General features: G+C 42.2%; 1 long non-coding RNA gene across 1 annotated transcript; it reads right to left on the reverse strand.

Annotated features, from left to right (window-relative positions):
- Positions 1-23,461: 23,461 nt before the first annotated feature.
- LOC135981599 (uncharacterized) lies at positions 23,462-24,701 on the reverse strand. The gene is made up of 3 exons (XR_010598684.1): positions 24,598-24,701; positions 23,876-24,050; positions 23,462-23,684 (listed from the first exon to the last, which is right to left on the reverse strand). It is a non-coding gene; the product is annotated as an uncharacterized LOC135981599 (long non-coding RNA).
- Positions 24,702-27,121: the final 2,420 nt, after the last annotated feature.

Consider the following 27,121-nt stretch of genomic DNA (forward strand, 5'->3'; position numbering starts at 1 on the left):
GAGAGATGTAGGTTGGCCAACCTGAACTGAAGTTTGAAGTCCCTGAGGAAAATAATCCCCGAGGATTCCAGTGTCACTACCATCACAGCAGGTTACTCAAGTGTGGAATCACTTACAAAAGCAGGTAGTCCATCCACCAACAGGGTGTTATATTTTGGTCTTGTTCTATAGGTACATGAAACAGCTAAGTACTAAACTCAGCTCTTTAGTTAGTCACTTCATGCATTTAAGGCAGGATAAATATATCATGGTTACTTTTCACCTCTTCACTCTGCATAGGTTATTAATATAGGGGAAAAAACAAAGAACTCGACTGAAATACCCTCAGGCAATCTATGTAAGGGATAAGGATTGTCCCTCCAAAATGGAGGCATTGACACGTGTTAGTGATTACTGGATTACCCTAAAACAGGGCCTGTGTGTAGTTCAGCCAGGTTTATGTGGTCAAAGGCTAAATATGGATGGCATTCTATGATTGAATAATGGAGATCTTATTCACAACAGCTACAGTATTCACCAACCAAAGCGTCCTGCAGGAGGAATCTTGGGGAATGGGGGGAGAGTGCAGGACTTAAGAAGGCTACACAAAGGTTTTTGCAACTTTTACATGGACCACCATGTGTTATGTCATTAGGCTAGTAGTGTTGCATATCTCACCCTCCCTGTTAATAGTTTGAAACTATTAAAGGGTTAGTTGAATAAATGCTAATTAGTCATTACTGTAGATCAGGGAAATCCGTTGGCGGACTGGGAAAGTTTGTTTACTTGCAGCGTCCGCAGGTTCGGCCGATCGCGGCTCCCACTGGCCGCGGTTCACCATTCCAGGCCAATGGGGTCTGTGGAAAGTGGCAGCCAGCACATCCCTCGGCCCATGCTACTTCCCACAGCCCCCATTGGCCTGGAATGGCAAACCATGGCCAGTGGGAGCTGCGATCGGCCAAACCTGCGGATGCTGCAGGTAAATAAACTGGCCCGGCCTGCCAGCGGATTTCCCTGATGGGCCACATGCTAAAGGTTGCCGATTCCTGCTGTAGATGATTTGTTAACCCAGCTGGTTTAAAGGAAGTAGGAGTAGCCCTTAGAGAGAGCTGAGTGTTGACCTGATTAGGTTAAAGTTGCAGTGGCAGAGAATCTGGGTGGGATTAAGCCTAGGGATAAGGCTGTGTGCCCATAGGCTGGAATAACATCTATGACAGATGTGGCAATTTCCTGCAGCATCCTTGGGAGACTTTACTGAATTTAAATTCAATAATCTTTGGGGTCTGTTGTATTAAATGAAAAGTTTATGTACTACTGTGGGCTGGGATTGTATGTAACCTCGCAGGGTGGAGAGGGAGCATGATGGATGTGAAACCTGCGAGTTCAAAGAATTCTATTGAACAGTGTGCCAGACAAGAGTGGACTCTTGGAACAAGAAGTGTTAAGTGGTTTTCCTGGGGAATATCTAGGGGGAGGTGAATGCAAATTCCTCCCTTCCGGTTATGCAAATACCCAGCCTTTGGAAGCTGTGCCCAAAGGAGTGGGCCATTGTCTGCCATTCACCTGTTACATGAAGCCAAGATCAAATCCCAAGCTGTATAAAGGAAAAACTTTACTATTCATGATGAGTCTGGCTCTGAGATGGTTATGAATTTATAACTATAGGAAAGCCCAGCTGTGGGTTTTGAAGGACTGACACCTATCAGAACCTGAGATGGGAAGCTGGGGAGGACCTCTGGTCAGTTTTTAGCATGTGCGTAGGTTCTCTTATTGTTTGTAATATGTTTCTCTGTAACACTTTCTCCTCAAGAATAAATGTGTTTGCTTATAAAGAGCTGTGTGGTAACTTGAAACAGCTGCCAATTACATAGTTTATAGCCTTTGGGGAGAAAGCAAAGCACAGCCTGGAAAACCCCCAGTCAGGAGGGATAGAGGCCCAAGGGAGGTGATGACTGAAAAGTTGGTAGCCTAAAAGTGGGTGCCCTGGAGGGATCACAGAAGTGGAATACAGATGTAGGTGATCTGAACCATGACAACATCCACTGAATGGCGTCTCTACCAATCCATGGTCTAAGGGAGGATTACTCTTTGTCTGCCATACAGAGCCTATGGGAAGGATTTCCCTCTTAATTAATATTTCTGCTCACTAATATTTTGATGGGCTTTCTCTGCTTATTTTAAATAAGCACGTTCCTCCAGTATGTGTCATCAGGCACCAGGGCTCCTGAGCTGCTTCTCCTCTTGGAAATCTGACTTCCCTTTGAAAATATCTCAGGGTTTGTTGTGATGGCTCCTCATACTGGCATCTCCTTATTTCCCTGCCTCCCCTTTGTCATCCCCCACCTCCTTTCTTAATTTGTCTTCAGCGATATTGTCATTTTGCCTCTTCCTTACCTTTACATTCTGTTTTGTCTCATTTTTTTGTTCTCTTCCCAGATTTATTTTTTCTGTCATCATCCTTTTTCCTGTAGAAATCAAAACATATTAAGTTCTCTCCTATCAACATTCACTTGCTTAACAATCTCTCATTGCACACGTTCTTCTTTTAGAGAGCTCTGTTGATATGTTTTGTCTAAGTGAATCCTGGCATAAACAACCTTTTCTGATATCTCTTTCCTTTATGTAGTTACAGTACTCCTCCAGGTTGTTCCTTTCTTTCAGTAGTCCCACACCACATGTTGTGGCTGTGCAATTGCTGTTCTTTACACTTCTATATTTAAATTTGTCTGTCGCTTCTGACTGGTCTTTTGTTCCATTTGAACACTTAATTCCTTTTCTTCCTTCACCTAGTAATCTTACAAGCTCTATTATTTATCACTCACACAAATCTAGTTAACTTTTTCCTTGCAGAATTGTCTCTAACTCTTTATAGTTGAAAAGTTTCAGAGTAGCGGCCGTGTTAGTCTGTATCCGCAAAAAGAAGAACAGGAGGACTTGTGGCACCTTAGAGACTAACAAATTTATTAGAGCATAAGCTTTCGTGGACTACAGCCCACTTCTTCGGATGCATAACATGATATGCATCTGAAGAAGTGGGCTGTAGTCCACGAAAGCTTATGCTCTAATAAATTTGTTAGTCTCTAAGGTGCCACAAGTCCTCCTGTTCTTCTTTATAGTTGGATTTTCACCATCTGATATTGCTCATACAGGTGTATCTATGTAACCAGATTTTAAAAGTTTAGACATACAGTTGTATGTCTAATTTGTGCATGAAATTACTGTTGCAAAAAAAAAAGCAGTGTTTGTGCATGCAGATAGCAAAGTCTGATCATTTTGTGCATAGATACTCAATTTGTTATTGTTAAACTTAGTTTTCAGAGTTGTATCACTGTGGGCATATTTTGGTCCCAGTTTTCCCTGTGCTCAACTGAGACGTGACCATCTTTGTGCTGCTCTGGAAGTGCAAAGAAGCATTAAAACTGAATTAACCAGCCACTTGAGTATTTTCCCCCCAATATGGGGAGAATTGTTGGGTGACGTAGAGACTTTTATTCATCCTGTCTCCTTGTTCCAGGACAGTGACCATGTTTAAGGGAAAGGACTACAGGCAAGAAGTTCCTAATATTCCTAATCTACATTCTTATTTGCTGGAATAACTCTTTGCGGGGCTGTACACCACTGGAGCAAGTTAGAGCAGCTCTCTTTGGTCAGAGTACTGAAAAGGTGGCTTCAGTGCACCATTCCCTTTTAAATTTCATGAACTTCTTGTTCAAGGGTGGGATTTTCAAAAGAACGTAAGTACCTTAAAAGCACAAATACCATTGACTTTCAGTGGAATTTTGTACTCCTAAGTAATTTATGCACTTTTGAAAATTTAATCCAAGACTAGCAGTGCAGACAACTACATATCTAATTTTTTTTTTTTGGGGGGGGGGGGGGGGGGGGGGCAGGGAATCCCTTCCTGTTGGTTAGTTCGTCTGATCCTTTTAATTATTGATCTTTTCTGGATTTCTTCAGCTTCCCCTTATGTATCATTTCTCAATATATTATGACTAGTGTCACCAGGTGCTTTTGTGACGAGTAGTCTTCTAAGGTTTTTTTTATTTAGCATGCAAGCAAATGTTCGGTCTTGGGAAGATAGATTATTCTGGACCCTGTGTAGGAGAGCTGCACAAGCAGCAGGAGAGTTGGTTCTTTGCCTTGGCCTCTGATTGGAGTTTGTTCTTGAGACCAAGTTATTCCCTGGAAACTGGGCATTGGTGTTGGGGAGATTGTCTGGATTGCTGTTAATGACCACCTTGGTTCCAGGATTGGAGTATAGGTGTAAATAAAATAAGTTACACTTGGAACATACCAAGACCCCGAATCAGTGATTTCCCTTCCACTAAGATGTTGACCTACCAGGCTCCAATATCAGCAGGAGGGGAGGGGTAGACTATATCTATATATCAATATAGCCATGGCACCATCCTCCATCCTATCTATATAATTAATGATCCTCCTTTTCCATACCAGTTAGCTATATGATTTAACTTTGATCTTTAATGCCTTGTCACTAACAACTGATTTGCCCCTAATTTATATAGTAATATTCTCAGCTATACCTTAATCAATCATTTTACTGAAATTTACCTAACCAATCTTAACATGCTGTAACATGAATAGATAACCAATTATATCTCACCCCCTTAATTAGTTTACAGCCAGCAAAATTAATTATACAGCAGACAGAGACAATTAGAGAACCAGACAGATTAACAATAGAAAAGTGGGGGCCATAAAAATAAAACATACAGAAATGGGGGTTTCACAACCACAACTATTGAGAAGTGATTTCTTGCCAGACAGGATGTTATCAAACTAAGTTTTCTTTAACCATCTTTATCTGGTGGTGATGGGCATTATCAGGACAGGACAGCCCAATAGCACCTTATTTCATTGTGATTAGTTTGGAATGTGAGGATGTGACCATACGCTTCCCAGCTTATGGTTGCCCCTGCTGCTTAGCCAAAGGCCTTAGCCTAAGTACCAGGCCTGAGACTATCCTAGTGAGAGAAGGCCCTTATACAGGCAGACTGTGATTTTAATTCTTTCTTTTGTACCTCTATCACTAGCTAACAGTACAGTGGTTTAGGGATGCCCTGAACTGCTCTCACACGGTAAATCTGTTCTCTGTAGTTTGTATGCCAACCAAGGACATTTTTAATAGCCATGCCCTCATAGAATTTGGTGAACTTGCAGCATTTTAAAAACATAGTGAATGGGATCAATTATGCTTGTTGTACACAAGGGGGAGAAATATCTTTCCTGTCCCCTGCAGCAATTGTCTGTCTGATACCTTTTAAGCATGAGATTTGATTACTTGTAGTTTTGTAAGCTAAGATATAAGTAATGTTGTTTTATTATAAAGTTATCCAGCTATTCTTAAAGTCAGGCTGTGGTACTCGATGAAAAAATGAAGAGGGAGATGTTTTGGTTTTGTTTCCTAAAAATACTTACAAGAAACTTAAGACTGACAGCTTAGCTTTGAAATTTGAGATGATATAAAAGAAAGGGGTGTCTCTCTCTCTCTCTCTCTCTCTCTCTCTTTTTTTTTTTTAAATACCCTCATTTTAAACATGCAGCCTTCCATTTCTCTTCCAAACACAAGCCTAATTTTGGCATTCTCTTAAGATATGTACATCCTGCTGTGACTAACCATTTCTGTTGCCTATCTTTGGACTTTTCTAATCTCTTTCAAAAAGTGAAGTGACCAAAACTGAACCCAGGACTGTGAGAATGCCCTGACTGATAACGTATTCTCTGTCCCTTTTTATTAATGACCCAAAGCACTGAAGTGAATCTTGAAATGAAGAACTTTGCCTGTGCAGTATGAACAGGATTTTTCAGTGAGATATCCATTGTGACAGCAAAGCCTATTTTCTCAGAGTATTGTGTAAGTTTCGGAATAGTCTCGTATATAAACTTTTTTTTTAATCAGTTTAAATTTTCAAGGTTGAAGAAATGTATGGGGGAGTTGGATAACAGGGAGGGTGTCAGACAATTTTTTTTAATGACAGTAGATGTTGAGATTCAAAAATTTTAAGCTTCATAACCATGAAAACACACATGGTCAACATCTTATGTCAAAAATTGCCTTAAATCAAATTCTAATAAATTCAAAAGCAGCATTTTTCTCCCTTTGCCTGTCGGACATTTTCATTATCGATGGAAATACTTTTTCAAAGGTTTATATGTGGATGGTGAAATCAATGTTTATCAACATTTACTAATAAAAATCTAATCCTTCCAAGCCTACTCGTATATGAACGTAGGCTAGGATTTTCAATGGAGTGTAAGGGAGTTAGGCACCCAAATCCCATTGAATTTCCCTACAATTATCCAGTTTAAATGTGGTCTGCCATTATGCTGTCCAACAGCCCATAGCATTTAATTCCATAGACTATTTTGAGAAATTGTATCTTCCACTTTAGATTCACCAACTTGCTGTTCATTTCCTTTCAAGTCAATAATAAATATATTAGATAGCACTAGTTAAAAATTCCCCAGCACCACACAGTATGAGATGAAACTGTGGAGGTGGAGAATGCAAGCTAAAATATCTAATCCAACAAAGATCTGTTTGAGAGATATTGAGCATCTTCAACACCTATTGTCTTCATTGAGAATCATGGGCTCTGAGTTATTTCTTGGCTTTTGGCTCCTACAGGATCATTCCTCTTAGTCTGCCATGGGCCAAATGTGAGACAAAAATCTTAAAGACCCAAAATGAGTGGTACAGAAAAATCATTCAGGCAGGAAACTTAAAAGTAATGGGATTCATGCCTTTGATGTGAATAATCCTGTTTGGTGAGTGAGCAAGAGCTTTAGTTCCACCCCTACCAAAACTCAGGAATACGTCTTGTGCAGCTTACTTCCCGCCATGGAATAAGGGAGAAGAGGGACTGAACTGTGTCCTGGAGCAGTGTCAAGTGTGCACAGCCTCTTACTCAGCCTAGACTGCAAGAGTACAATGTAGCCATAATAATTTGTACTACTGTATGTCTGGTGGCCACAGCAGAGAGAGTGTTCATCTTGGTATGCTCAGAAGCCATTTATTTTTGAAGACCAGGGTTCATTCTGCTGCTTGTGGTGCTGGATTTTAGGTGTCACTGGAAAATCTGACACCTTTGATAAAAGACCAAAAAACCCTTGGATTTATTTTCCCCTCTGTTCTTAGTTTTTTGTTTAAACGTAAAACAATACAGGCATTTTGTCTTGTGAATAGCATGTAAATTGTGTGGCTAGTGGCTAGAAGAGCTGCTCACACAGTTTCGTTTCAGCTTGGTCACTCATTTTTGTCTCTAGGCAAGTCACTCCTTCACTTAGGCTGAAGTTTTTGAAAGTTGCCTAAGGGATTTGGATGCTCAATTCCTATTAAAGTTAACAGGCCTTGGGCCTCTAAATCCCTGAGATGACTGAGAATCTCAGCCTGTGTCTTTCTACCCTCCCACGTTTCCCATGTAGAAAATAGGGCTAATATCTACCTCACTGGAGATCTGTGACACTATTATTGATTGTAGAACTTCCTCCATATGAACCCTTAGAAATTACATTTGGCACAAGGAACTGTGAGGGGCTGGGAAAGAAAAATCCTCATCTCTAGGCTCCGACTCCACTACCGCTCCAATCTTCTGTGTCCCCAAACCCATCTGTGTAAGGAGCCCTACAGAGCTGGGCTCTGTTCCCCTTTCAGCAGTGGAACCATGCTGGGACCTTCCAGGAAAGCTGAGAAAAGAGCAGGATTTTCCTCTGAACGTTTTGAGATCCTCAGAGAATACTATACCAAAGGCCAAATAATTTATTATTCACTGTGATTATATATACATAATTAGGATGGGAAATTACAATCTCTGTTTCTTGGAAATTTAATCCTACAATAGCAATTACATTGCTTTGCAATATTCAGTACACATGGAAAACAAATTATGCATTTACACAGTATAGTATCAGTGGAGCCATTTTAAATCCCTCTGATAAACATGATTATTCATTGGCTGGCTGAACAGTGTTTAAAGCCCCTTGTACATAGGTAATATAGCTCTGAAAATACTCTAATCTGGATAAATTTAACTGTGCCCAAAAATGCTGGACATGTAACTATCACAGACTCATAGACTTTAAGGCCAGAAGGGACCATCGTGATCATCTAGTCCAGGGGTGGCCAACCTGAGCCGGAGAAGGAGCCAGAATTTATCAATGTACATTGGCAAAGAGCAACAGTAATACGTCAGCAGCCCCCATCTGTTCCCCCCCCTCATCCCAGTGGCTCCCGCCACCAGCATCCCTGCTGATCAGCGCCTCCCTGCACCTCCCAATCAGCTGTTTCGTGGCATGCAGGAGGCTCTGGGGGGCAGGGGAAGGAGCGAGGACATGGCAGGTTCAGGGGAGGGGGCAGGAAGGGGTGGAGTGGGGGCAGAGCCTGTGGCAGAGCCAGGGGTTGAGCAGTGAGCACCCCCGGCACATTGGAAAGTTGCTCCAGCCCTGGAGTTGGTGACTATACAAGGAGCCGCATATTAACTTCTGAAGAGCTGCCTGTGGCTCCAGAGTCACAGGTTGGCCACCCCTATCTAGTCTGACCTCCTGCACATTGCAGGCCACAGAATCTCACCCACCCACTCCTGAAATAGACCCCCTAACCTCTGGCTGAATACTAAAATCCTCAAATCATGGTTTAAAGACTTCAAGTTTCAAAGAATTCACCATTTACACTAATTTAAACCTATCGCACCAGTCTAACTAAGTGTATATCTAGACTTCAATTGTGCAGTGCGATTGCAGCTTGAGCTGACATACCTGAGCATGACTGCAGTCTAATCAGACCCTAAAATTGTCTTTTGAATCAATTTAGTTAAACTAGTGAAGACCCCTGTGTGGACACAGCTTATATTAGGTCCTTGGTCCACAATAGTCTGAATTTGATGACCTCCTGGACATGCTACTAAAGTAATCTGTGCCACTAGAATTTTGGAGAAGGCTGAGGGTTTACTTCTGAGACTATCAAGAAGCACAAAAGCGAGGTTTTTGTAAGTGGATGGCTGAATTCCTGTTGAATTAATTATTTAATGTGCTGAGACTTAATTGTATTGTTAAAGGTGAGCTAAGGTTGCTAGAGCCTTAGAAGAATGTTTATTTTGATTTAAAAGATTGAAGACAAACTATTGGTTTAGCTTTACTTGGTAACTAACTGAATTAAGCTAAATTGATATGATGCAATTGTAAACAGTGTACGCACACAGGAGTTTGCACCAATTTAACTAAATTGGTTTTAAAAATTCTCCAGTTTAACTAAAACTGGTGCAATCTGTGTGTATGAACAAGGCCTAAATACCAAACTGTGTCATGTAGCCAGTAACCTGACTAAGGGATGTGGTATTGATGTTCCATCACATCAGAACTTGAGGCAGAATTGTGCCTTTCCCTGAGCAATCCAGTGCTTTTCCATAATTGTGGCCAGGCCAGTGCTGGGGGGGAGGGAAGATGGCCCCATATCCTCCTCATCCCTCCTTGTTTCTTTCTGGGTATGATGCATCCCAAGGGGAGGCAAAGGGATCAATCCTGGTGCTCTTCTGTATGGTTGACATATGAGCCATCCAAATTCAGGGAAGCATTTTTGAGTACTGGCTCATCAGCATGCAAGCAAAAACCAGTCACAATCTGGCTTTGTAATTTAAAACAACTGAAAACACTATGAAAAGCGAAATTCTTCTTTGGTATCCACCCAGCTAATCTTGGTTGGTATTCTGAATTACCTACTGATGCAGAACTTCTGCTGACCTCTATAGGAGTTCCATGCAAATCTGTAGGACAGTACCTATGTCATGGTCTCCCCATATGGATGGGAAAGGAAAAATTTCCCCTGAGGTTATAAGTTTGCACACTTCAAGTAATTTGTACATGTTCTACCCCAATGTCTGGAACATGCTTACACACTGACCACTCACTTCTTTCTATTGTACAGCATCTTTTACTGATGCAATGTATATCCAATTTAGTAACTTATTGCATAATGGGATAGTATTCTGGTCTTCAATTTGCTATGACTGTGTATTTTTCTTATTTGCTTCAATTAAACCAGGTTGATATTAGCTCTATTTTAAGTTTCAATGAAATACGTCAAATATAAGCTTAAATGGGGTGGGGGTATAACTTTTTGTTTTACCTCTTCTGATTTGTCTGGTCATGTGTGAAGCATGGATGTGTCCAAGCTGCAAAATTCAACTCAAGATCTGTGGTCCATTAGAGATGGGACCAGCTGTGAAATTCAGATATGAATTTTGAAGTTCAGGGTTCTTTAGCTGGAGGATTGTAGTTTAGGTACAGCTCTAGATCTGGAGTATTTCTTTACTGGAGCAAAGCATTTCAAAATGTGTCAAGCTTAAAGGAGGTTTGTTCAGTGCAGTACTGCACAGAAGTGAAAGGAATGAAGGGGTGGTTGCATTCAGACACAGGCTTGAGTTTGGGACACTATATGGCTTCATAGCTTTTAAGACAAGAAGGAACCATTTTGATTATCCAGTCTGACCTCCTGTATAACATAGGCCCAGGAACCTCAGCCAATAGCTTCTGCATAAAGCCCATACCTTCTGTTTGAACTATAGTATATTTTATATAAAAAAACCACCAAAGCTAAACTAGTAAATTTTTTAAAAAAATCAGTCATGATCTAAAGACTTCAAGTGATGGAGAATCTACCACATCCTGTGGTAAGTTGTTCCAATGATTAATTACTCTCTCTGTTAAAACTTTTGCCTTATTTCTAGTCTGAATTTGTCTAACTTTGGCTTCTAACCCTTGGAGCTTTCGTCTGCTAGATTAAACAGACATCCACTATTAGAAATCTCTTCCTATTTACAATACCTCCAAGTAGAGATTTATAAGACATTGTTTCCCAGAACTCCCAGGGCACAGAAAATATGTGCCCACTGCACTTTGCCTTAGAACTGTTCTATGTGCACTCTTCATCTTTTTCTGCCTCCTCTGAGACATCCAACACTTGGAGTGATGATAACATAAAGTAGTTCCTGTGATCTCCTGAGTCAAATTTTGCCCTACCACCCTGTGGACCACATATGAGCCAGTTACAATCTGGTCCACAGTAGCTTACTTACAAAAACAATTTCATATTTCTAAGTTGAATCAGAGTGCATGGAAGCTATTTTTGCCTCTTATTTGAAATAAATGAAGCCGACAGCAACAGTTCCTATGCCTGAAAGATGATGTTTCTAACCTTAGTCACTGGGGATATTTTTCCTCTTTAAAATTAAAACATGTAATTAAAATGCAAATCAGTGCCATAATGATATGATATAATGTACAAGTTAGTTTGAACTGGGCTGCTTCTACGGTGGGGGAGAGGTGTATATAATAAACTATAAATAGTGAGTAGTGCATTCCAATTACAGAAGACTGTCAATTCCACTCCTACTGCAGTACTTACAACACATTGTGAAAATATATAGTTCATCTTCTGGTGTTTTTGTATGATGTGTGTAAATGGCTATTCTGGGAGCAGATGACTTGGGATGAGAGGAAAAGGAGCCCTAAAAGTTTTAGAGAATTTCTAAGGGGGGGGGGGAATAAAATGCCACTAGTAGTCTACTCCTTAGTTGGGTTTCATCAGTAAAGAAGTGTCTGCAAGGATGTTTGCAAAATAAGTACAGTCATACATAATGGCCAACATTTTCAAACTTGGATATCTACGTTAGGTGCTGAGGATGGGATCCATGAAGGAACATAGCCATTGCTATGCTGAGTGATATAATGCCTAACTTTTGGGTGCCTAGAAAATTACAGGAATAACACTCCACTCCACAAAGTTAGGTACTGAGGCTCCCTGAATAATAAAAGGGAGAGATAGGACCCTATGTATGTGATCCATAAAAGCCAGCACACTATGCAGCTCCCTGCTAAAGGTAGCCAATGGGAGATGCTGACAAGCAGGGTGTGTGCTAAACCCTACTCCTCTCTTGGAGACAGGCACCTATGTCAGCATAGTGATCCATGAAAGGGAATCCACTTACTGAAATCAGGTGGCTTAGACACCTAAACTGCTTTTTGAGGGAATGAGTTAGGTGCATGCCTCACTCTACACAAATCAGCAAGAGAAGGAGGAGGTGGTGGAATGTTGCCCTTATAAGCTTTATCCCAGTGGTTAGACCATTCCCCAAACCCAGGTTCAATTCCCCCTATCTGGGAAATTCAATTTCCCCTCTATTTATCCACAGTGGACTAGTCAGAGACTCTGTAGTCCAGGGGTTAGGTCACGGAGTCCCTAGACCCCTACCCCAGTCGCTCATTTATTATTTATCCAGAGTGTATCAGCTTCAACCGGAGAGATGAAGAGAACCTGTCATACTTAGGTATCTAAGAACCTTTGTAGATCCCAGGCTCCACTGCTCTCCTGAGATCCCACAAAAACATCCTTGGACACTTTGTATGCTAGCACCATCAAGAGTTTTATTTATATTACCTCCACCAAACCACCATCACTATCCCATACAGCACCCCATCTACAGTTTTCCCTGGTATTCAGTCTTTTCTCCAGGGTAAGAGAAACACCACCCTGAGGTCTCTCAGCTTTGCTAACCTCCCTGCTTGCATTTCCTTTCATGATTTTTAACTACCCTCTCCGCTAATGGGATAATTAGCTCCCTAGCTCATCAGCCCCTTCACTCTAGCCTGATTAGGTAATTGAGTACTTCACTCCTCCATCAGGCCTTTTTGGGAGAAAATAATTAATGCTTAAGTGATCAGAGTACTGGGCTAACTACTGGCTCTCAGTGCTCTATCCCAGAGCCTCATCCAATAGCACAGTGGTTAAGGCATGCATCTGAGACCTGGGAAATCTCTCTTCAAATCCTTTCTCCCCCTCTGGCAGAGGAAATGAACTTGGATCTCTAGACTGTTGTCCCCAGTTTATAAATAGCTCTGGGGCTTGGGCAAGAGAGAGGCATCTGGATGCCTAGAATGAAGTAGCAGTAAACATATCCTGAGGCCAGAAAATAGGTACTTAAGGAACCGTTACTCTGAAAAACTTAGGCAATGAGTGAGTTTAGGTGCCTGCAAGGTTCAACAGGACTTCTTCTATGGAATGCAGTGGAGCCAAAACTCTCATAAAGCTGAGACTTAGGTATCTAAGAACCTTTGTAGATCCCAGCTATACAGCAATGTTAAGGCAGCTTAATATAAGTGTCCTGATTCTTTTCAGAGGTGCTCAGCACCTACAACTGACTTTAATTTCAGTGAGAGTTTTGAGTGTTCAGACCCTCTGAGGAAAACAACAATTAAGGGAATTATATTAAGATGCTTAAACAAGGCTGTAAGTGTTTAACTTTAGGTTCCCTAACCTGCAAATTTTGGCCAATACTTTTACAACTTACTGTAGCTTTAATGAAGGTAGCATTTCAAATTAACTAGATCAAATAAGTGTAGGCCTGGTTTAACATGAGTAATTGGACATGGGTACGACCTTATTTTTGTGGAGACAGGATTAGGGAGATAAATGGATCAGCAGGCTGAAAACAAGCTAGCTAAAAAAAAGGAGAAATACACAGGAAACCATTTACAATAGACAAAATAACAATGAATAAAATATGGAGCAAATGTAAAAATGAGGTAAACAATAAGTTGTACATGGACAATAAGTGGCAAAGCATGCTGTACGGGGATTGGTTCCTACAAAGTAACCAAGCCAATCACAAAATATGGAATGCAATATATAGAAAATACAATAATGTGTAAATGTATATAAAGAAAGAAGTTTGTTGTGTAACTTCGGATGTGTGGTATGGTTGAGTCTAATTAACTCAGCATAGCTTTGCTATATGCAAAATAAAGGAACCTGTCTGACAAAACTGAGTTCTTGGGGAACCAAGTAGAAGAGGTCTCTGGGGAATGCCAACAATAAGCACTTTATGTAATTTTATGGTAATTATTTATGACTTGTCAGAAAATTTTTCACGTGTTATTTAGGGGCATGACACATACAGTAAATAAGTCCCACACAAACTTCACTAAAAGAAAGTTAAGCTTGGATGCAGTGTTTTGAGTGCATGTTAGGAAACTCCCCTCCAGGCATACAAAGATGTGAAACCCAGGCATTCAGCGTGGAGTCTACTCTTCCACAAGCAACATTGTTACACCCCAAAAGCTTAACTTTCTCAGTAGATTCATGACAATGTATTCTAAAACTGTTTAAAAAGTATTGAATACTTGTTCTTTTTCCAGTTTGACTAAAAGAAACCTGTGTCTTCAGTCTGCTTAAGCAGAAGGCAGTTAAGAGACTGATGGTGAAATTGTTGATTTAATTTGTGGGACAAGTCAAAAAAGGAGGCTTTCTGAGCAATGCTCGTGAACTGGACTCCTGATACAGTTGAGAGGTGCCAGGTGGCTAAGAGGGCTGTGGCGGTCATTGAAGTGAAAGCCCAGGCTTGGGAGGAGGGACCATTTTGGAGGGACCATGGAGAATGACTACCAGACAGCCTCAAAGGTGTTCTGGCAACCATCTGCCACCTTAGGAGGGGTCAGCAGGACGTTGCCTAGACTGTACTCATCACAGGTGGTGAAATGCTAACCTTGACTGAGGAGATCGTTGAGAGGTAGAAGGAACTCCTCAACCTGATGGACATGTCCCCCTTCCAGGAGGCAGTGCCAGAAACCTCAGGTGAGATTGGATCTATTTCTGATACTGAGGTCAACACGGCGGTAAAGTGCCTTCATAGTGGTAAGGCAGCAGGAGTGGATGAGATTTGCTTGAAGATGTTGAAAGCACTGGACAGTGTTGGGGTGTCATGGTTAATGCACCTCTTCAATGTGGTGTGGAAGGCAGGTGCAGTACCTCTGGACTGGCAAACTGGAATGGTGGTCCCAATCTTTAAGAAAGGAGACCAGAGGGTGCGTTCCAACTATAGGGGGATCACATTCCTCAGCCTCCCTGGCAAAGATGCCCCCTGGGAGGCTTCCTTTGGAACTCTACCGGGTATGTCCCAGTGGAGGACCCAAGGCTGAACCAGGACATGCTGGAGGGGTTATTTCATCCTTGCTGGCCTGGGTATGCTAGGGAACCCCCCAGGAAGTGTTGCAGAGGAAAAGAGTTCTGGTCTTCCCTACTCTCCATGCTGTCGCTGTGACCCTCACCAGGAAAAGTGGTATAACATTAAAAAGAAGAAGAAAAGAATTTGTGGGACAACTGTGAAATTTCTGCTCCTGAGGAGACAGTAAGCATGGTAAAAACGGACAGTTTCACGGAGGGTGGCAGATTTATGATATCAAAGGGAGCAGTGAGAGAGAGCACAATCCCCTGCACTAGCAGAGACTTCCTGTCTTGTCTCATTTCTATTGTGCTAGGTTCAGGCTTCAGGTGGGAGGGAAGAAAGATAAAAGAGAGAGCTAGTAATAATCAGTGGCATTCTAGATCAAATTTCAGGTGGAGCACTGAAGTCCCACAGCCTGGGGCTGAAGCCTGGGGCCCTGAGCCCTTCCACCTGGGACTGAAGCAGAAGCCTGAGTGACTTAGCTTCATGGGGGGCCCCTGGCAATTGCCCTGCTTGCTACCCCCTAATACCGGTCCTGGCTTTTATATGCAGAAAAATAGTTATTGTGGCATAGGTGGGCCGTGGAGTTTTTATAGCATATTGGGGGAGGGGGGAGGGGAGAGAGGAGCTCAGAAAGAAAAAGGCTGAGAACCCCTGCTCTAGGGCAAATTCAGAGGTGATTTGTACTGTAAGATTCATTTCAGGAAGTGGGAGTAGGCAACCTACCTTAGTCTAAAATAATCTGAACTGGTGTAATTCACATTCAGGGGTCAGAATGAAGTGTAAATTAAAGGAGGAAATGTCCTGTGAGTTGTTTTTCCAGTGACATACTCCAAAATGTTCATGGAGAGGACTAAATTATATCAGATTAGACACCATTTGATTTTCTTAGTTTCACCTGTGGATTTGTCCATATCCTTATAAACAACACTTGAAAACATATTTACATTTCTCGTCTTCTCTGTCATTATTTAATGCTGTAATTATAGCATTGATCTGAATGGAGCTATGCCAGTTCATACGAGCTGAGGTTCTAGCTCATACTACTTAACGCTGCATGATGGTATACAAAACAAAATTGTATTAGTTTAAAATAAAGAAACTACATTCCCCATTAAAAAACAAATTATTTCATAGGCAAAAAAAAAAATTCTCTCCCCCATTGTACAGTGAATTATACAAGAAGTTAGGGCTTTGTTATTTTATTTTTATAAAACAATTGCCAGTTTTTCTTTTTAAACTTGTAAAGCAAAACAAAAAAAATCAGGAAAATTGCTTGAATCAGTTAGTTGTACTTTATGCCAATTAACATGCTGTACTTGACATTCAGTGAAATGCTGAATGTGACATTTATCTGAAATTCATGCATACTGAAGATGTTCCACTGCTTAATATTATTGCATGGTATTTATATTTTCTATGGTAACATAAACATATGGAGAAAATCCAAGTAAACCTGCAGTGTAAATTGCAGTGATATACAATATACACCACTTGGAGTAGATAAAGGCAGGATTGGGGGCAGGGGAAGTCGGTAGGGGAAAGAGAGAATCTGATCCTTATGTTATAGCAGTCCCAAATGGAGCAAGGAGTCAGAGACAGAACAAGAAGTACAGCACTGAAGACACACGTGCTTTCTGCTGGGTGTCTGCCTCTTGTAGTATTCTAGGATGCCTTTTTTGGGATGAGGTCAAGGACTCAGGATTGGAAGAAAGAGAAAAGTTCATTGTGTGGGTGAGGGACTGGAAATAGAATCTGCCCTCAAAGGCAGTGCTTGAGTGTAAAGAGGAGCCTGCATGTGAGATCTCAAGTCTGTGGTGGAAGGGGGCATTTTGATGGCTATGTGCCTCACTTACCCTTAATACATTTTCCAGAAGTGATGTTTTACTATCATCATCTTTTCTAAAATAGGCTCTCTTGCTGCCATAATGATGTTTCTGTGACCATACTGAAAAGTCAAATAAACACAGTATCTCCTCGATCTCTTAGATCTTGACTGAGAGTGGAAAGACGCCCATTGACTTCAGTGGGCTTTGGATCAGACCCCTAGAACTTCCACTTATATAACAGTTCCAAATACAGATTCATGTTGAGTAAGTAGTCCATAATGAATAACATCTTCCATTAATTTACCCTCTTTCTGTTCACAAACTGTCTGCAAGCAGATTACAATTTTCTTGTATTTATTTGCCCACGATTATTTGCTGAATAATTCTTGGACTGTAGCTTGTTCTTTATAGTATTTGAAAAAAAGTGTAGTGCATTGACTAGTTTTGATTGGATATCAATCTCTTGGCATTGTTTCTTTTCTTGATTGCATGAGCATAACTCATAGAATCAGCGGTTTCAAGCTAGTACGTGGGATTACAGATTTTTAAAAAATTGCTTTCATTAATATTATTTAACTGCTTAAAATTTGTTTCCATGACATCCCTGCCAGTAGACTCATTCATTAAAATATGTCCAGAAACTGAATACAGTCTAAATCAATTTAATCTGTCTTTTCCCCTGAAGAGTGAATATGGGGGTTGTGGGGAGGATAGGTATACATCCAGCTCTGAACTTGAGTGCACGAAGAAGAGACAATAGACGCATCAGGAATGCTCTGTTAGTTGAAATGGTAATATAATTATACCTGATATCCAGGGCCGGTGCAACGATTTAGGCAAACTAGGTGGCTGCCTAATGGTTGGGGGTGCCTAAAAGCCTACTCAGGCGAAGAGGTGGAGTGGAGGTGAGCTGGGGCGTGGTGGCGAGCTGGGGCGTGGTGGCGTGGGGAGGGCCGCCCGCAGTAACGGGAGGGGGGAGGCACACAGGGGAACCGCTCCCCGCCCCAGATCACCTCCACTCTGCCTCCTCCGCTGAGCACACAGCCTCCGCTCTAAGTCTCTTCCAATTGGCGCTGCAAGCCTAGGAGGGGAGGAGAATTAGAGCGGCGCCGGCATGCTCAGCGGAGGAGGTGGAGATGAGGACGAGGTGAGCTGGGGCAGGATCCCTGGGCAGGGTTAGCTGCCGTGGGGGGGAGGACTCCCCAGGTGGGGTTAGCTTCCACGGGGGGGGAGGGAGTCTCTCCAGGTGGGGTTAGCTGCCATGGAGGCAGGCTCCCTGGGCGGGGTTAGCTTCCGCAGAGGGGGGGGGTAGCTGCTGCGGGGGGCGGGGGGGGGTCTGGATTAGCTGCCGTGGGAGGGGCGGGGTTAGCTGGGTGAGGGGGGGGCGTAAGGTGGAAGTTTGGCCTAGGGCGCGAAACTTCCTTGCACCGGCCCTGCTGATATCTAGAATCAATAAGACACTGAAATACAAAAATCCCTTTTGAATGTTAGTGGGCAAGGCTCATCAACACAGAGACTATTTGTTCTCAATTCTCAAGGTAATTTATAGCAATGGTTAATTCTTTGATACCCTTCTCTGCTCAGTCTTTGGAATTGCATTGATCAGAGAGTAAATCTCTCTCTCTCTCTCTCTCTCTCAGATGGTTTGATCTGTGCTGCCTCCAATATAGGCCAATGCCTAAATGCCATGACTGTCCCGTTGTTATTTGCAGGTTTCCCTGCCATTTCTGGTGCCAGCTGAAAAGCAGGAGAAATGGCAAGAAAAAGAACTACAGGAAGTGTCATGAGGAAACTTGTTTTAATTTGGGGCCCATTTTACAGATTCAAGAGGTTCCCCTAGTGTCAGATAAAGTTTGAATAAGCTTCTCAGTTGAGACATTTTGTGACTTACGGACAAAGTCTTCAAATGTGATTAGTGAATTTGGGTGCCTCCGTTTTGGGATTTTTGCCCACTTGAGACACCCTTAAAGAGATCTGATTTTCAGAGAGAAGTTGCCCAGCACTTTCTGAAAAAAGGTCTGTAGTGGGGCAGCTGCCCCACTCCCTGAGAGTATGGGCTGCGGCAGGCCAATGGGCCTGCGCAGACACACAGCCAATAGGAGAAGGGCTTACTGGGAGCCAATCAGAGCCCAGATTGGAGGCAGCCAATCAGGACCCGGCTCAGCCCTATAAGAAGGCTGCTCAGGGAGAGGAGAGTCAGTCTGTCCTAGGCCTTTGACAGGGGAAGGTCTGTCTCCAGAGCAAGGAGACTAGCACTGCGGACAGCGCAGTGCTGGCCAGGCTCTGGGAGCAAAAGGGAGCTCTAGCCTGAGGCCTGTAGGCCCTGAAGGGAAGGGCCTAGTGGGTGCAAGGGGCCGTAGGGGAAGCGGCCCAGGGAAGTGGACAGACGAGGGGAGAGAAGGAGGACAGCATGGCTGCCAGAGGGTCCCTGGGTCGGGACCCAGAGTAGAGGGTGGGCCTGGGTCCCCCGTTTCCCCCCTTGCGGTACACCCAGCCATTGGCCATAGGGAGCAGCCATTATAGACCACGCCAGATCTCTGACAGGAGGGATTAGACTTTGGGGTGTGTGGTTGACCATGGTGGCTGGACATAGAGACTGCTGATTGATTTACCCCCCCCCCCCGAAAGGGGGTGTGGATGGACTAAGGGGCACTGCCGGGGGGCAGTAGTCTAGAAGAGGATGCTGTGAGTTGATGAGTGACGTGGGCTCAGAAGCCAACCGAGAGCAAGACAATGGGTGGGATACCACTGAGAGGGGATGCTCTACTGGACTGAGCTAATTCCCAGAGTAACGAGTAGGAGGCGCCGTGGTGGTGAGTCCCAACCTTGTTACAAGGTCCCTCTAAAGTAACTTAAGTTTGGAACCCAAAAATCACAAGTCACATTTGAAATTTTAGATCTGCACCTAAAGCCTGCACTGGAGGGGTGATAGAAACTGTTGTAATGAAAGATCCTGGAAGGAATTCTTGGTGATTCTGGAAGAACTCCTTCTGAAGACTCACAGAACTCCCTGGTGAATTTGTACTTCTCTGGGATGATCTTGCCTTCATGCTACACTCTTACCCTTTTGGGGAAGACTAATGCCACTATCTCCTTACTAGCCATATTATGCCCAGCCCCTGTATATGACCACAAGGGAGAGGGAAATCTCCTTAGACCCTCTTCCCACTTTCCTCACCACCAAGCTGCATATCTTGCATATCACCAAAATCTTGCCCTAAGTCTTCACACATTGTGAGGTTTGCTCATGCCTAGTTTCATCATACCAGAAGTAGCCACCCTACAATTCAGGAGAGCTCTACAGCTGAACCTCTCAAACCCTGGGAGGATTTAATATTTATGGGAACACATTTTCCCATCTCTGTTAAATTCCATAGTGAGAACAAATTGACTGATGAATGATCCAATTCTTTACAAAACAAATCTGAAATGTGATTGATTTGTATTAATTGGTTTATTGAACAATGTAAATAACATCAAGTACCCAATTTAAATAAAGTTGTTTATGGTAGAAACCGCCAGAGTCTAAAAATGAAATATCAGAGTGTGATGCACATTGGTGCAGTGAAAACCATAAAACACAGTATTTGGCTCATTTTGGGAGGTATAGAGCACCATTGACTTCAATGGGAGTTCTGGGTGTTCACCACCTCTGATAATCAGGCTGTGTTATCAAGAAACTTCAAACTAAATATTTAAACAAGCCTCTGAAATTTTCTGCCACTTCCAATAACTAGCTCTGCATTTTGTATTACATGCAATGAGTTTTAAACACCTGTTGTAGTCACTAAGGCCCCCATTTAGCAAAGAACTTAATTGTGGTATGTGGAAAACAGTATTGAAATTGTAGAGCTATCACTTTAAATGGTCAGGGGTTTCCTGGTCCTGCTTGCAGGCTAAGTGGCTCTGTAGGGAAGTATGCAGTCAGTTAGTCAGCAGACAGACAGTCTAAAATAAGGTGGGGTGAGTTGTTCTTCACTGTTTTAGGCAGTAGCTTGCTTTGTCACTCTTTTGGATTCTTGTGTGCTATCGTTCTGAATACTAAGAATAGAAGTAGTGTTATGCTGCAAAATTCCATTAAGAGTATTTGATGTATTTCAAATGTGTATGCCACAAACATAATATTAAGCATGTGCTTAAATCTCACTGAGGTTAACTCTCTAGTACTGGTTTACAGCTGTTTAGAATCTCCAGACTGGTGCAAAGCCAGTGAAGAGTACAGGAGAATCTATCTTACAACTCTAAACTTACCTGGATAGAACATTGCACATTTTGCTTAAGAATGCCTTTGAAGAATAGGGCCATATCCTTAGCTGATGTAAATAGGCATAGGACCATTGATTTGGGAACTCAACAGCCTTATTGAAAGTAGAACACAAAGGATGTCCAAGGTGTAGTCCAAGGGAGTTGGGGCTACAAGGAGCAGATTGTGGTTCCCCAATTCAAGGCCACTGAGCCCCAGCAAGAATTAGGGCTGCACAGGGGCAGTAACCAGTTTCTATACCATTTTCTTTCCCTCAGTAATGGATGGTCTTTCTAGAAGATCTGCTGTAGTTCAAAAAGAATGTATGGCATGGACTTGATCCAAAAATTCCTGGGTGAGGTTCTACGGTCTGCGTCGTGCAGGACAGTCAGACTAAATTATTGTAATGGTCCCTTCTGGCCTTAAAAATCTATAAAAACTCCACGCCTGAGACCTTTTTAGAAGATATTTCTTCAGGGGTTAGTTGTTTTTCTGCCAGTCACAAAAGTAAATCAACTGAAAACACAGGGCAATAACTCCCCAGAGGTTTTAGCAGCCCAGGAGGGGAAAAAAGATAAACCTTTTATTATTAGCTCCCCTTTAAACCATCTTCTCCTTACCTGTACAGCCCCTCAGAGCAGCCATGTGATCAGCTGGGATATGTTAACCCTTTACAAGTTGCAACAGCTTTACCTTGTCACAAAGCATTTTGATATCCGCACAGCTGCTGATTGTGACAGGACAAGGTTCCACTGAAGTTTTTCTGACCAGCTCTGCTGTCACACCCTCTTCCCTTCTCCCCTTCCCATCCATAACTCCTTTGCCTTCCTCTATTTCCTTCAATGTTTAAATTATAGAGATAATATAAGCTTTGGTTTCTGGCTGATACCACTATCCATATAATTATCCTTTTATACAATTCTCTAAGGACCTTAGCAGGTCACCATGTAACCAAAGTGACATTTTCAGTTGTGTGATACATTATCATTCACTGATCCCAACTACATGTGTTAAGAACATAAGAATGGCCATACTGGTCAGACCAAAGGTCCATCCAGCCCAGTATCCTGTCTACTGACAGTGGCCAATGCAAGGTGTCCCAGAGGGAGTGAACCTAACAGGTAACAATCAAGTGATCTCTCTCCTACCATCTGTCTCCACCCTCACCATTCCTTACCCATCCTGGCTAATAGCTCCATGAATTTATCTAGTTCTCTTTTAAACCCTGTTATAGTCCTAGCCTTCACAGCCTCCTCAGACAAGGAGTTCCACAGGTTGACACTATGCTGTGTGTGAAGAAGAACTTCCTTTTTATTTGTTTTAAACCTGCTGCCCATTAATTTCATTTGGTGGCCCCTAGTTCTTATATTTTGGGAACAAGTAAATAACTTTTCCTTATTCACTTTCTCCACACCACTCATGATTTTATATACCTCTATCATATCCCCCCTTAGTCTCCTTTTTTCCAAGCTGAAAAGTCCTAGCCTCTTTAATCTCTCCTCATATGGGACCCGTTCCAAACCCCTAATCATTTTAGTTGCCTTTTTCTGAACCTTTTCTAATGCCAGTATATCTTTTTTTGAGATGAGGAGACCACATCTGTACACAGTATTTATGATGTGGGTGTACCATGGATTTATATAAGGGCAATAAGATATTCTCCATCTTATTCTCTACCCCTTTTTTAATGATTCCCAAGCGGTGTAATGGTCCATATTGTGCAATTAAGAATGTCAGTTTATTTTGTAAAATTCAGCATAAATCAATCACAGCCAACTCAGATGAATTTTAAATTCAAGTTGCCAGCTGGTCTCTCAAGGTGTCAATGGACTAATCCATACATTAAAAGTCAGTGGCCTGATTTTTCCACTTACTTACATCAGCTTTATACCAGTGTAACTGCATTGGCAATGGGAATTAGGGATCCAAATCGCTAGGGTGGTTTTGAAATCTTAGCTTTAACCTTCTAGCCCCATCTATCTCACTGATAGCTGAGATTAAATCTTCATCCTGCTTTCTCAAACAGCATTGAAATACATTGTGACATTCCCCTGGTGTTATCTAGACAGGAGAGCTGCTAGGTCACTCCAATCCTTGACTCTGGGAGTCAGCCTTACCTTTCTCTGCTGTGAGAACCCCACCTCCTGGGCTGTTCACACACAGCCTCTGGTATGTAAGCTGCTCCCAGCTACTTGCAACCGAATGACACTAGCCAATATCTCCGGGCCCAGACACAACCCTAGGAATCTCCATCTTGCACTGTCCAGTTATGCCTGCTGGATGTTGCAAGTTTATTTGAGTTCATCAATTTAATAAAGAAATTGATATGTACCAGGCTTGTTTATCCCAAGGGGAGTCTGACACGCTTCAAACCAAACACACTGCTTCAGGTAGAATAAACAGATTTATTAACTATGAAACTTAAATTTTAAGTGATTATAAGTCAAAGCATAAGAAGTCAGATTTGGTCAAATGAAATAAAAGCAAAACACATTATAAGCTGATCTTAACACTTTCAGTGCCCTTACAGATTTAGATGCTTCTCACCACAGGCTGGCTGGTTGCCCTTCAGCCAGGTTCTCCCCTTTGATCACAACTTCAGTCACTTGGTGGTGATGTCTGTAGATGGAGGTGGAAGAGAGAGAGCACATGGCAAACGTCTTTCTCTTTTATCATGCTCTTTCTTCCTTCTTGGCTTTGCTCTTCTCTCTCCCCCTTCCCTCCCCCCCCCCCCCCCCCCGCCCACAGAGTCAGGTGAGCATTACCTCATTGCAGTCCCAAACTGACCAAAGGAAGGGGGGATGACTCACTGGAGAGTTGAACAGATCCTTTGTTGTTGTCTAGGCCAGTGTTCTTTGTTCCTGTGAGACTGGGCTGGGGTTGTCCCATACATGCCCTGATGAAGTGTGAACTGCCCCTCTGCTCTTGGGAAGTTTTTGCCTGGGCTTGCTTTAAGCCATGAGGACACATTTTTCAGCTTCATAACTATATACATGAAAATACAACATATAACATTACTATAACAACATGTACTATAACATTACCATAACAACAATGCTCAGTACTTCATGAGCCTTCTGAAGACACCTGACATGACAAACTGTGTGGTATCTAATGCAAAATCATATAACAAGGATGAACATGGGGGTGTAGGGTGTTCCCATAAGATACTGAACATCACATACATCTTATAGAAAAATCTCATAGAATGTCACAATAATATTTCTTTGGAAATTTTAAACCAACCAATAGAATTCTACAGCATGGATATAATTCTCTATGGGTCAGATCCTCACATGCTATATTAGCATGAAGTGACCCCAGTTTCCACCAGCTGAGGATCTGGCACAGTATGCTGGTTGAAAAAATTCTAGAAGAATGATTGTATTCTCTATTAAATTCTAGGTGTTTTAAAGTAATCCTATTTGATTTCTACAGTACTTCATTGGTTTCACCACTTCATTCTGCAAGACTCTGCCAAAAGGAACAAGAAATTATAAAAAGCTTAATAGAAATAGGGATTAAGACTCACCAAAAACAAATGTGTTATTTGTCAAACCCTGGACAAAACAGTTAATGGTCAGAGAAGTAGCCATAAAAAGAAGATAGGAATCTGCTACTCTCTATGTGACACCTGGCAGGCTTAGGTATTTTTAGGCAGCCTAGAGTATTTTGCTACTATAATAAACTCTCTTATCTAATTTGAAACAGAAGCCAAAAGTCCAGCACAGCTTCCAAATAGGGGCTAGTCTCTTGCAACCAGATAGATGGTTCCATTTTCTCCTTTGCCTAAGCCTGCTCTTCTGTCTTTTTTATTTTTCCTGGGAGGGATGGTGGTTTGCAACTGTAATGTAAAACTGCTGTCACAAATGATGCTCTGGAACCTAGGACCAACCCCCTGGGACCATAGCTCTTTGAGGCAGCTTGTACAGCATACATTTAGGGCAAAATAAAACTGCACTTGAATCATATTGTGCTAGATTTTGTGTCTTTGCAGATTTATAAATCTTTCTCCCTCTGTTTAGAATATTTCAGAGACCTGTGTGAACCTATAATCTGTAGAGATTTCCCGCAAAAGAAGGGCACAAAACAGTTCATAGAAAGACGATGTGTTTCAACTCTGGAAGGGCACAAAGTGCACACCTTCAGCCAGGGCTCAACCAAGCTTACTTATCACAGATGCTCAGTTCCTTTAATGATTATTTATCAAACCACAGGGAAGTTGTCCAGCCAGGTACAAGTTTTTAAAGTAGGAAATTGCTTACAATGACAACAGGAAACAGTGAATATGGATCCAAGCTGCACAGAGGTTTTTGGGGGTCCGAGGCAAAATCTGAAACTGAGAATTCCCCCTTTTCAAAAAAAAATTACCACTAAGGGGATTGGAGATCAAGCCCACACCACACTCATCCTGTAGCAGTGGCTCAGCTCCTGCCATGCAGCTCTCCTCTCAGGGCATTGAAGCCCAAAGTGCGAGCTTACAGCGTCACTCGGTTTGGGGTCCTGTTCAAAGAGAGGGCTGGGGGAAACTGCCCTCTTTGTCCCCTCCACCCCCCTGGTCGTCATTATGGATTCAGACCTAATTTGACAACTAACGGTACACAAGGAATTATGCATACCCCTGTGTGTTACAGGAGAAGGCAATTATTCATTTTTGTTATGATAGTCCTTCCAGTCCCAAATGAGATCAGGGCTCCATTGACTAGGCAGCGTACAATCACAGAATAAGGGACAATCCTTGCCATGATCAACTAAAAGTCTAAATACACCAGACAAAGGGTGGGAGTAAAAGAAAGGCACAGAGAAACATATAGAGCTGACTGGAAAACAGAATTTCCAACCTGCAGAAAATCTCAAGTTTAAAAAAAAAAAAAAAGCCCAAATTGTGCTGAAAAATCAAATATTCAATTTTTTTATGGACCCAGAAATTCTGAAATATTTCATTTAGAAAAATCTGCCACTGCCCAGGCAACAGGAACATTTATATGCTCCCTGCAACCCACTGCTTCCCTGCACCTGTTGCGAATGTCCCTCTTCCTGAGCTGCCCTCCTGCCAGGCTGGATAGTTGTCTGGCTAATAGCCCAGGGAGCCAGACAGCCCAGCAGCTTCCTCATTCTCTCCAGACACAATTTTGCACATTTTGCCTATTTCATAAAAGTTAAATGAACTTCCACATACAAATTGCAAAGTGTCTTACTATCATAAGAGGTAAATTAACAGTGATTCTGTAATCATTGAATTCCTAATACTATATAGGGGTCAAAAGACAACTCAGCTTTTTGAAATCTTCCCCTGCCCCAACCCAACCTGATGGGGTATTGATCAAATTGGATGTGGTTCTGAATCACAAACACACCTCTTTTTTTTCTTAGCTGAGATTTAGCGAAATCAAAATACAGCTGATCTGCAAACTCAAAGCCATTCCATTATTGCTCATCTCCACTCAATAGGCTCATTAACCTCATTGGGACTTTTAAACGTACAATGCCTGCAGGGCTAGGCGAGTGTGGAAAGACTGATCAAATTACCTTCTGCTGCATAGACTAGAAGGGTTAGTGAAGCAGAGAGCAGAATTGCTTGTTTATCTAGTTGCTTCAGGGCTTGGATAAAGAGGAGGGAGAACTTTGTTTTTGGTATCTGATGGAGGACTAATAAAAGCCCGAGTGATATGGCTCAGGGTTGTATCTAATGTATCCCCTAAAACTGATCAAACTGCAGCTACTTGGAATGAATAGACTTGCCTTCAAGGGACATGTGGAAGTACTGAAGCCTTCAGAGCATCAAACAGGGCTACAGATATTCCTTTTCATGGGCTTGACAGCTGTAAGCATATCCCTCTGTTAATATGTAGCAAAGGCTTCTCTTTCTCTTTATTTTGTGTTCTTTCACCATGGACTTTATTCCAAGCTCAGATACATGGGGGCATATCGTCATGCACAGTAGATTTATAAAAGTCTCACATGGCTATTTGGCCCTTTTTGGCTCCATGAAGAGCTACTGTTTATGGGTTTGTAAGTGGAGGCAAGTTAGCCCTAATGGTAACTTGCTTCATTTG

The sequence above is a fragment of the Chrysemys picta genome, chromosome 2, assembly GCF_011386835.1.
Source record: "Chrysemys picta bellii isolate R12L10 chromosome 2, ASM1138683v2, whole genome shotgun sequence".
Lineage (NCBI taxonomy): Eukaryota > Metazoa > Chordata > Testudines > Emydidae > Chrysemys > Chrysemys picta.